Consider the following 10,000-nt stretch of genomic DNA (forward strand, 5'->3'; position numbering starts at 1 on the left):
TTTTCAACTTATCAATGAATTTACTTGAGTTAAGAAGTAAAAGAGGTCTAAAGTTAATGGTTTTGAGCACCTACAGCCAAACCACACTGGACATGCCCAATTTCGTCTGATCTTGGAAGCTATGCAGTGTTGGGCCTGGTTAGTACTTGGATGGGAGACCACCTGGGAATACCAGGTGCTGTAGGTAATTTTATACTGCCATAACATTCTTTTCTACTACATTTTACATTTCATTTTTCAACTTATCATTGAATTTACTTGAGTTAAGAAGTAAAAGAGGTCTAAAGTTAATGTTTTTGAGCACCTACAGCCAAACCACACTGGACATGCCCAATCTCGTTTGTACTTGGAAGCTATGCAGTGTTGGGCCTGGTTAGTACTCGGAGGGGAGACCACCAGGGATTTCCAGGTGCTGTAGGTAATTTTATACTGCCATAACATTCTTTTCTATTACATTTTAAATTTAATTTTTTCAACTTATCAATGAATTTACTTGAGTTAAGAAGTAATTGTGGTCTAAAGTTAATGTTTTAGAACACCTACAGCCAAACCACACTGGACATGCCCAATCTCATCTGATCTTGGAAGCTATCCAGTGTTGGGCCTGGTTAGTTCTTGGATGGGAGACCACCTGGGAATACCAGGAGCTGTAGGTAATTTTATACTGCCATAACATTCAATTCTATTACATTTTACATTTAATTTTTCAACTTATCATTGAATTTACTTGAGTTAAGAAGTAAAAGAGGTCTAAAGTTAATACTATTGAGCACCTACAGCCAATCCACACTGGACATGCCCCATCTCGTCTTATCTTGGTAGCTATGCAGTGTTGGGCATGGTCAGTACTTGGATGGGAGACCCCCTGGGAAAACCAGCTGCAGTAGTTAATTTTATACTGCCATAACATTCTTTTCTATTACATTTTACATTTAATTTTTTCAACTTATCAATGAATTTACTTGAGTTAAGAAGTAAAAGCGGTCTAAATTTAACGCTTTTGGGCACCTACAGCCAAACCACAGTGGACATGCCCAATCTCGTCTGATCTTGGAAGCTATGCAGTGTTGGGCCTGGTTAGTACTTGGATGGGAGACCACCTGGGAATACCTGGAGCTGTAGGTAATTTTATACTGCCATAACATTCTTTTCTATTACATTTTACATTTAATTTTTTCAACTTATCAATGAATTTACTTGAGTTAAGAAGTAATAGAGGTCTAAATTTAATGCTTTTGAGCAGCTACAGCCAAACCACACTGGACATGCCCAATCTCGTCTGATTTTGGAAGCTATGCAGTGTTGGGCCTCATTTGTACTTGGATGGGAGACAACCTGGGAATACCAGGTGCTGTAGGTAATTTTAGACAACCAAAACATTATTTTCTATTACATTTACATTTCATTTTTTCAAATTATCAATGAATTTACTTGAGTTAAGAAGTAAAAGAGGTCTAAAGTTAATGTTTTTGAGTACCTACAGCCAAACCACACTGGACATGCCCAATCTCATCTTATCTTGGAAGCTATGCAGTGTTGGGCCTGGTTAGTACTTGGATGGGAGACCACCTGGGATTACCAGGTGCTGTAGGTAATTTTATTGTGCCATAACATTCTTTTCTATTACATTTTAAATTTAATTTTTTCAACTTATCAATGAATTTACTTGAGTTAAGAAGTAAAAGAGGTCTAAAGTTAAGGTTTCTAGCACCTATATCCAAACCACACTGGACATGCCCAATCTCGTCTGATCTTGGAAGCTATGCAGTGTTGGGCTTGGTTAGTACTTGGATGGGAGACCACCTGGGAATACCTGGTGCTGTAGGTAATTTTATATAGCCATAACATTCTTTTCTATTACATTTTACATTACATTTTTTCAACTTAGCAATGAATTTACTTGAGTTAAGAAGTAAAAGACGTCTAAAGTTAATATTTTTCAGCACCTATAGCCAAACCACACTGGACATGGCCAATGTCATTTGATATTGAAGCTATGCAGTGTTGGGCATGGTCAGTACTTGGATGGGAGACCACCTGGGAATACCAGGTGCTGTAGGTAATTTTATACTGCCATAACATTCTTTTCTACTACATTTTACATTTCATTTTTCAACTTATCATTGAATTTACTTGAGTTAAGAAGTAAAAGAGGTCTAAAGTTAATGTTTTTGAGCACCTACAGCCAAACCACACTGGACATGCCCAATCTCGTTTGTACTTGGAAGCTATGCAGTGTTGGGCCTGGTTAGTACTCGGAGGGGAGACCACCAGGGATTTCCAGGTGCTGTAGGTAATTTTATACTGCCATAACATTCTTTTCTATTACATTTTAAATTTAATTTTTTCAACTTATCAATGAATTTACTTGAGTTAAGAAGTAATTGTGGTCTAAAGTTAATGTTTTAGAACACCTACAGCCAAACCACACTGGACATGCCCAATCTCATCTGATCTTGGAAGCTATCCAGTGTTGGGCCTGGTTAGTTCTTGGATGGGAGACCACCTGGGAATACCAGGAGCTGTAGGTAATTTTATACTGCCATAACATTCAATTCTATTACATTTTACATTTAATTTTTCAACTTATCATTGAATTTACTTGAGTTAAGAAGTAAAAGAGGTCTAAAGTTAATACTATTGAGCACCTACAGCCAATCCACACTGGACATGCCCCATCTCGTCTTATCTTGGTAGCTATGCAGTGTTGGGCATGGTCAGTACTTGGATGGGAGACCCCCTGGGAAAACCAGCTGCAGTAGTTAATTTTATACTGCCATAACATTCTTTTCTATTACATTTTACATTTAATTTTTTCAACTTATCAATGAATTTACTTGAGTTAAGAAGTAAAAGCGGTCTAAATTTAACGCTTTTGGGCACCTACAGCCAAACCACAGTGGACATGCCCAATCTCGTCTGATCTTGGAAGCTATGCAGTGTTGGGCCTGGTTAGTACTTGGATGGGAGACCACCTGGGAATACCTGGAGCTGTAGGTAATTTTACACTGCCATAACATTCTTTTCTATTACATTTTACATTTAATTTTTTCAACTTATCAATGAATTTACTTGAGTTAAGAAGTAATAGAGGTCTAAATTTAATGCTTTTGAGCAGCTACAGCCAAACCACACTGGACATGCCCAATCTCGTCTGATTTTGGAAGCTATGCAGTGTTGGGCCTCATTTGTACTTGGATGGGAGACAACCTGGGAATACCAGGTGCTGTAGGTAATTTTAGACAACCAAAACATTATTTTCTATTACATTTACATTTCATTTTTTCAAATTATCAATGAATTTACTTGAGTTAAGAAGTAAAAGAGGTCTAAAGTTAATGTTTTTGAGTACCTACAGCCAAACCACACTGGACATGCCCAATCTCATCTTATCTTGGAAGCTATGCAGTGTTGGGCCTGGTTAGTACTTGGATGGGAGACCACCTGGGATTACCAGGTGCTGTAGGTAATTTTATTGTGCCATAACATTCTTTTCTATTACATTTTAAATTTAATTTTTTCAACTTATCAATGAATTTACTTGAGTTAAGAAGTAAAAGAGGTCTAAAGTTAAGGTTTCTAGCACCTATATCCAAACCACACTGGACATGCCCAATCTCGTCTGATCTTGGAAGCTATGCAGTGTTGGGCTTGGTTAGTACTTGGATGGGAGACCACCTGGGAATACCTGGTGCTGTAGGTAATTTTATATAGCCATAACATTCTTTTCTATTACATTTTACATTACATTTTTTCAACTTAGCAATGAATTTACTTGAGTTAAGAAGTAAAAGACGTCTAAAGTTAATATTTTTCAGCACCTATAGCCAAACCACACTGGACATGGCCAATGTCATTTGATATTGAAGCTATGCAGTGTTGGGCATGGTCAGTACTTGGATGGGAGACCACCTGGGAATACCAGGTGCTGTAGGTAATTTTATACTGCCATAACATTCTTTTCTATTACATTTTACATTTAATTTTTTCAACTTATCAATGAATTTACTTGAGTTAAGAAGTAAAAGATGTCTAAAGTTAAGGCTTTTAGCATCTACAGCCAAACCACACTGGACATGCCCAATCTCGTCTGATCTTGGAAGCTATGCAGTGTTGGGCCTGGTTAGTACTTGGATGGGAGACCACCTGGGAATACCAGGTGCTGTAGGTAATTTTATATAGCCATAACATTCTTTTCTATAACATTTTACATTTCATTTTTTCAACTTAGCAATGAATTTACTTGAGTTAAGAAGTAAAAGAGGTCTAAAGTTAATATTCTTCAGCACCTATAGCCAAACCACACTGGACATGGCCAATGTCGTTTGATCTTGGAAGCTATGCAGTGTTGGGAATGGTCAGTACTTGGATGGGAGAACACCTGGGATAACCAGGTGCAGTAGGTAATTTTATACTGCCATAACATTCTTTTCTATTACATTTTACATTTAATTTTTTCAACTTATCAATGAATTTACTTGAGTTAAGAAGTAATAGAGGTCTAAAGTTAATGCTTTTGAGCACCTACAGCCAAACCACACTGGACATGCCCAATCTCGTCTGATCTTGGAAGCTATGCAGTGTTGGGACTGGTTAGTACTTCGATGGGAGACTACCTAGGAATCCCAGGTGCTGTAGGTAATTTTATACTGCCATAACTTTCTTTTCTATTACATTTTACATTTAATTTTTTCAAATTATCAATGAATTTACTTGTGTTAAGAAGTAAAAGCGGTCTAAATTTAACGCTTTTGAGCACCTACATCCAAACCACAGTGGACATGCCCAATCTCGTCTGATCTTGGAAGCTATGCAGTGTTGGGCCTGGTTAGTACTTGGATGGGAGACCACCTGGGAATACCTGGAGCTGTAGGTAATTTTATACTGCCATAACATTATTTTCTATTACATTTTACATTTAATTTTTTCAACTTATCAATGAATTTACTTGAGTTAAGAAGTAAAAGAGGTCTAAAGTTAATGGTTTTGAGCACCTACAGCCAAACCACACTGGACATGCCCAATCTCGTCTGATCTTGGAAGCTATGCAGTGTTCGGCCTGGTTAGTACTTGGATGGGAGACCACCTGGGAATACCAGGTACTGTAGGTAATTTTATACTGCCATAACATTCTTTTCTATTACATTTTACATTTAATTTTTCAACTTATCATTGAATTTACTTGAGTTAAGAATTAAAAGAGGTCTAAAGTTAATGTTTTTGAGCACCTACAGCCAAACCACACTGGACATGCCCAATCTCGTCTGTACTTGGAAGCTATGCAGTGTTGGGCCTGGTTAGTACTCGGAGGGGAGACCACCAGGGATTACCAGGTGCTGTAGGTAATTTTATACTGCCATAACATTCTTTTCTATTACATTTTAAATTTAATTTTTTCAACTTATCAATGAATTTACTTGAGTTAAGAAGTAATTGAGGTCTAAAGTTAATGTTTTAGAACACCTACAGCCAAACCACACTGGACATGCCCAATCTCGTCTGATCTTGGAAGCTATGCAGTGTTGGGCCTGGTTAGTACTTGGATGGTAGACCACCTGGGAATACCAGGAGCTGTAGGTAATTTTATACTGCCATAACATTCTTTTCTATTACATTTTACATTTAATTTTTCAACTTATCATTGAATTTACTTGAGTTAAGAAGTAAAAGATGTCTAAAGTTAATACTTTTGAGCACCTACAGCCAATCCACACTGGACATGCCCCATCTCATCTTATCTTGGTAGCTATGCAGTGTTGGGCATGGTCAGTACTTGGATGGGAGACCACCTGGGAAAACCAGCTGCAGTAGTTAATTTTATACTGCCATAACATTCTTTTCTATTACATTTTACATTTAATTTTTTCAACTTATCAATGAATTTACTTGAGTTAAGAAGTAAAAGAGGTCTAAAGTTAAGGTTTCTAGCACCTACAGCCAAACCACACTGGACATGCCCAATCTCGTCTGAACTTGGAAGCTATGCAGTGTTGGGCCTGGTTAGTACTTGGATGGGAAACCACCAGAGATTACCAGGTGCTGTAGGTAATTTTATACTGCCATAACATTCTTTTCTATTACATTTTAAATTTAATTTGTTCAAATTATCAATGAATTTACTTGAGTTAAGAAGTAATAGAGGTCTAAAGTTAATGTTTTTGAGCACCTACAGCCAAACCACACTGGACATGCCCAATCTCGTCTGATCTTGGAAGCTATGCAGTGTTGGGCCTGGTTAGTACTTGGATGGGAGACCACCTGGGAATACCAGGTGCTGTAGGTAATTTTATGCAGCCATAACATTCTTTTCTATTACATTTTACATTTAATTTTTTCAACTTATCAATGAATTTACTTGAGTTAAGAAGTAAAAGAGGTCTAAAGTTAATGTTTTTGAGCACCTACAGCCAAACCACACTGGACATGCCCAATCTCGTCTGATCTTGGAAGCTATGCAGTGTTGGACCTGTTTAGTACTTGGATAGGAGACCACCTAGGAATCCCTAGTGCTGTAGGTAATTTTATACTGCCATAACATTCTTTTCTATTACATTTTAAATTTAATTTTTTCAACTTATCAATGAATTAACTTGAGTTAAGAAGTAATAGAGGTCTAAAGATAATGTTTTTGAGCACCTACAGCCAAACCACACTGGACATGCCCAATCTCGTCTGATCTTGGAAGCTATGCAGTGTTGGGCCTGGTTAGTACTTGGATGGGAGACCACCTGGGAATACCAGGAGCTGTAGGTAATTTTATACTGCCATAACATTCTTTTCCATTACATTTTACATTTAATTTTTCAATTTATCATTGAATTTACATGAGTTAAGAAGTAAAAGAGGTCTAAAGTTAATACTTTTGAGCACCTACAGCCAATCCACACTGGACATTCCCCATCTCGTCTTATCTTGGTAGCTATTCAGTGTTGGGCATGGTCAGTACTTGGATGGGAGACCACCTGGGAAAACCAGCTGCAGTAGGTAATTTTATACTGCCATAACATTCTTTTCTATTACATTTTACATTTAATTTTTTCAACTTATCAATGAATTTACTTGAGTTAAGAAGTAATAGAGGTCTAAAGTTAATGTTTTTGAGCACCTACAGCCAAACCACACTGGACATGCCCAATCTCGTCTGATCTTGGAAGCTATGCAGTGTTGGGCCTGGTTATTACTTGGATGGGAGACCACCTGGGAATACCAGGTGCTGTAGGTAATTTTATGCAGCCATAACATTCTTTTCTATTACATTTTACATTTAATTTTTTCAACTTATCAATGAATTTACTTGAGTTAAGAAGTAAAAGAGGTCTAAAGTTAATGTTTTTGAGCACCTACAGCCAAACCACACTGGACATGCCCAATCTCGTCTGATCTTGGAAGCTATGCAGTGTTGGACCTGTTTAGTACTTGGATAGGAGTCCACCTAGGAATCCCAGGTGCTGTAGGTAATTATATACTGCCATAACATTCTTTTCTATTACATTTTAAATTTAATTTTTTCAACTTATCAATGAATTTACTTTAGTTAAGAAGTAATAGAGGTGTAAAGATAATGGTTTTGAGCACCTACAGCCAAACCACACTGGACATGCCCAATCTCGTCTGATCTTGGAAGCTATGCAGTGTTGGGCCTGGTTAGTACTTGGATGGGAGACCACCTGGGAATACCAGGAGCTGTAGGTAATTTTATACTGCCATAACATTCTTTTCCATTACATTTTACAATTAATTTTTCAACTTATCATTGAATTTACTTGAGTTAAGAAGTAAAAGAGGTCTAAAGTTAATACTTTTGAGCACCTACAGCCAATCCACACTGGACATTCCCCATCTCGTCTTATCTTGGTAGCTATTCAGTGTTGGGCATGGTCAGTACTTGGATGGGAGACCACCTGGGAAAACCAGCTACAGTAGGTAATTTTATACTGCCATAACATTCTTTTCTATTACATTTTACATTTAATTTTTTCAACTTATCAATGAATTTACTTGAGTTAAGAAGTAATAGAGGTCTAAAGTTAATGCTTTTGAGCACCTACAGCCAAACCACACTGGACATGCCCAATCTCGTCTGATCTTGGAAGCTATGCAGTGTTGGGACTGGTTAGTAGTTGGAAGGGAGACTACCTAGGAATCCCAGGTGCTGTAGGTAATTTTATACTGCCATAACTTTCTTTTCTATTACATTTTACATTTAATTTTTTCAAATTATCAATGAATTTACTTGTGTTAAGAAGTAAAAGCGGTCTAAATTTAACACTTTTGAGCACCTACATCCAAACCACAGTGGACATGCCCAATCTCATCTGATCTTGGAAGCTATGCAGTGTTGGGCCTGGTTAGTACTTGGATCGGAGACCACCTGGGAATACCTGGAGCTGTAGGTCATTTTATACTGCCATAACATTCTTTTCTATTACATTTTACATTTAATTTTTTCAACTTATCAATGAATTTACTTGAGTTAAGAAGTAATAGAGGTCTAAATTTAATGCTTTTGAGCAGCTACAGCCAAACCACACTGGACATGCCCAATCTCGTCTGATTTTGGAAGCTATGCAGTGTTGGGCCTCATTTGTACTTGGATGGGAGACAACCTGGGAATACCAGGTGCTGTAGGTAATTTTAGACAACCAAAACATTCTTTTCTATTACATTTACATTTCATTTTTTCAAATTATCAATGAATTTACTTGAGTTAAGAAGTAAAAGAGGTCTAAAGTTAATGTTTTTGAGTACCTACAGCCAAACCACACTGGACATGCCCAATCTCATCTTATCTTGGAAGCTATGCAGTGTTGGGCCTGGTTAGTACTTGGATGGGAGACCACCTGGGATTACCAGGTGGTGTAGGTAATTTTATTGTGCCATAACATTCTTTTCTATTACATTTTAAATTTAATTTTTTCAACTTATCAATGAATTTACTTGAGTTAAGAAGTAATAGAGGTCTAAAGTTAATATTTTTGAGCACCTACAGCCAAACCACACTGGACATGCCAAATCTCGTCTGATCTTGGAAGCTATGCAGTGTTGGGCCTGGTTAGTACTTGGATGGGAGACCACCTGGGAATACCAGGTGCTGTAGGTAATTTTATGCAGCCATAACATTCTTTTCTATTACATTTTACATTTAATTTTTCAACTTATCAATGAATTTACTTGAGTTAAGAAGTAAAAGAGGTCTAAAGTTAATGTTTTTGAGCACCTACAGCCAAACCACACTGGACATGCCCAATCTCGTCTGATCTTGGAAGCTATGCAGTGTTGGACCTGGTTAGTACTTGGATGGGAGACCACCTAGGAATCCCAGGTGCTGTAGGTAATTTTATACTGCCATAACAGTCTTTTCTATTACATTTTACATTTAATTTTTTCAACTTATCAATGAATTTACTTGAGTTAAGAAGTAAAAGAAGTCTAAAGTTAAGGTTTCTAGCACCTATATCCAAACCACACTGGACATGCCCAATCTCGTCTGATCTTGGAAGCTATGCAGTGTTGGGCTTGGTTAGTACTTGGATGGGAGACCACCTGGGAATACCTGGTGCTGTAGGTAATTTTATATAGCCATAACATTCTTTTCTATTACATTTTACATTACATTTTTTCAACTTAGCAATGAATTTACTTGAGTTAAGAAGTAAAAGACGTCTAAAGTTAATATTTTTCAGCACCTATAGCCAAACCACAATGGACATGGCCAATGTCATTTGATATTGAAGCTATGCAGTGTTGGGCATGGTCAGTACTTGGATGGGAGACCACCTGGGAATACCAGGTGCTGTAGGTAATTTTATACTGCCATAACATTCTTTTCTATTACATTTTACATTTAATTTTTTCAACTTATCAATGAATTTACTTGAGTTAAGAAGTAAAAGATGTCTAAAGTTAAGGCTTTTAGCATCTACAGCCAAACCACACTGGACATGCCCAATCTCGACTGATCTTGGAAGCTATGCAGTGTTGGGCCTGGTTAGTACTTGGA

The 10,000-nt window shown here is 37.3% G+C and overlaps 2 non-coding genes and 32 pseudogenes across 2 annotated transcripts; all 34 read left to right on the forward strand.

Moving 5' to 3' along the window:
- Positions 1–68: 68 nt before the first annotated feature.
- LOC148441631 (5S ribosomal RNA) lies at positions 69–187 on the forward strand (annotated as a pseudogene).
- Positions 188–302: 115 nt separating this feature from the next.
- Positions 303–421, forward strand: LOC148441632 (5S ribosomal RNA; annotated as a pseudogene).
- A 116-nt stretch (positions 422–537) lies between these two features.
- Positions 538–656, forward strand: LOC148441633 (5S ribosomal RNA; annotated as a pseudogene).
- Positions 657–1,006: 350 nt separating this feature from the next.
- LOC148441634 (5S ribosomal RNA) lies at positions 1,007–1,125 on the forward strand (annotated as a pseudogene).
- Positions 1,126–1,241: 116 nt separating this feature from the next.
- Positions 1,242–1,360, forward strand: LOC148441635 (5S ribosomal RNA; annotated as a pseudogene).
- A 115-nt stretch (positions 1,361–1,475) lies between these two features.
- On the forward strand, positions 1,476–1,594 carry LOC148441636 (5S ribosomal RNA; annotated as a pseudogene).
- Positions 1,595–1,709: 115 nt separating this feature from the next.
- On the forward strand, positions 1,710–1,828 carry LOC148441637 (5S ribosomal RNA; annotated as a pseudogene).
- A 349-nt stretch (positions 1,829–2,177) lies between these two features.
- Positions 2,178–2,296, forward strand: LOC148441638 (5S ribosomal RNA; annotated as a pseudogene).
- Positions 2,297–2,412: 116 nt separating this feature from the next.
- LOC148441639 (5S ribosomal RNA) lies at positions 2,413–2,531 on the forward strand (annotated as a pseudogene).
- A 350-nt stretch (positions 2,532–2,881) lies between these two features.
- Positions 2,882–3,000, forward strand: LOC148441640 (5S ribosomal RNA; annotated as a pseudogene).
- A 116-nt stretch (positions 3,001–3,116) lies between these two features.
- On the forward strand, positions 3,117–3,235 carry LOC148441641 (5S ribosomal RNA; annotated as a pseudogene).
- A 115-nt stretch (positions 3,236–3,350) lies between these two features.
- Positions 3,351–3,469, forward strand: LOC148441642 (5S ribosomal RNA; annotated as a pseudogene).
- A 115-nt stretch (positions 3,470–3,584) lies between these two features.
- Positions 3,585–3,703, forward strand: LOC148441643 (5S ribosomal RNA; annotated as a pseudogene).
- A 349-nt stretch (positions 3,704–4,052) lies between these two features.
- LOC148441644 (5S ribosomal RNA) lies at positions 4,053–4,171 on the forward strand. Its single transcript, XR_015876153.1, has one exon. It is a non-coding gene; the product is annotated as a 5S ribosomal RNA (ribosomal RNA).
- A 351-nt stretch (positions 4,172–4,522) lies between these two features.
- On the forward strand, positions 4,523–4,641 carry LOC148441645 (5S ribosomal RNA; annotated as a pseudogene).
- A 116-nt stretch (positions 4,642–4,757) lies between these two features.
- LOC148441646 (5S ribosomal RNA) lies at positions 4,758–4,876 on the forward strand (annotated as a pseudogene).
- A 116-nt stretch (positions 4,877–4,992) lies between these two features.
- On the forward strand, positions 4,993–5,111 carry LOC148441647 (5S ribosomal RNA; annotated as a pseudogene).
- A 115-nt stretch (positions 5,112–5,226) lies between these two features.
- LOC148441648 (5S ribosomal RNA) lies at positions 5,227–5,345 on the forward strand (annotated as a pseudogene).
- A 116-nt stretch (positions 5,346–5,461) lies between these two features.
- LOC148441649 (5S ribosomal RNA) lies at positions 5,462–5,580 on the forward strand (annotated as a pseudogene).
- A 349-nt stretch (positions 5,581–5,929) lies between these two features.
- Positions 5,930–6,048, forward strand: LOC148441650 (5S ribosomal RNA; annotated as a pseudogene).
- Positions 6,049–6,164: 116 nt separating this feature from the next.
- On the forward strand, positions 6,165–6,283 carry LOC148441651 (5S ribosomal RNA). Its single transcript, XR_015876046.1, has one exon. It is a non-coding gene; the product is annotated as a 5S ribosomal RNA (ribosomal RNA).
- Positions 6,284–6,399: 116 nt separating this feature from the next.
- LOC148441652 (5S ribosomal RNA) lies at positions 6,400–6,518 on the forward strand (annotated as a pseudogene).
- Positions 6,519–6,634: 116 nt separating this feature from the next.
- On the forward strand, positions 6,635–6,753 carry LOC148441653 (5S ribosomal RNA; annotated as a pseudogene).
- Positions 6,754–7,103: 350 nt separating this feature from the next.
- On the forward strand, positions 7,104–7,222 carry LOC148441654 (5S ribosomal RNA; annotated as a pseudogene).
- Positions 7,223–7,338: 116 nt separating this feature from the next.
- Positions 7,339–7,457, forward strand: LOC148441655 (5S ribosomal RNA; annotated as a pseudogene).
- Positions 7,458–7,573: 116 nt separating this feature from the next.
- On the forward strand, positions 7,574–7,692 carry LOC148441656 (5S ribosomal RNA; annotated as a pseudogene).
- Positions 7,693–8,042: 350 nt separating this feature from the next.
- On the forward strand, positions 8,043–8,161 carry LOC148441657 (5S ribosomal RNA; annotated as a pseudogene).
- Positions 8,162–8,277: 116 nt separating this feature from the next.
- LOC148441658 (5S ribosomal RNA) lies at positions 8,278–8,396 on the forward strand (annotated as a pseudogene).
- Positions 8,397–8,512: 116 nt separating this feature from the next.
- LOC148441659 (5S ribosomal RNA) lies at positions 8,513–8,631 on the forward strand (annotated as a pseudogene).
- Positions 8,632–8,746: 115 nt separating this feature from the next.
- Positions 8,747–8,865, forward strand: LOC148441660 (5S ribosomal RNA; annotated as a pseudogene).
- A 116-nt stretch (positions 8,866–8,981) lies between these two features.
- LOC148441661 (5S ribosomal RNA) lies at positions 8,982–9,100 on the forward strand (annotated as a pseudogene).
- A 115-nt stretch (positions 9,101–9,215) lies between these two features.
- On the forward strand, positions 9,216–9,334 carry LOC148441662 (5S ribosomal RNA; annotated as a pseudogene).
- A 115-nt stretch (positions 9,335–9,449) lies between these two features.
- Positions 9,450–9,568, forward strand: LOC148441663 (5S ribosomal RNA; annotated as a pseudogene).
- Positions 9,569–9,917: 349 nt separating this feature from the next.
- The window catches only part of LOC148441664 (5S ribosomal RNA), a 119-nt pseudogene continuing 36 nt past the window's right edge, over positions 9,918–10,000 (forward strand).

The sequence above is a fragment of the Taudactylus pleione genome, unplaced genomic scaffold (genome assembly GCF_031769625.1).
Source record: "Taudactylus pleione unplaced genomic scaffold, aTauple2 ptg001666l, whole genome shotgun sequence".
In the NCBI taxonomy this organism is placed as follows: domain Eukaryota; kingdom Metazoa; phylum Chordata; class Amphibia; order Anura; family Myobatrachidae; genus Taudactylus; species Taudactylus pleione.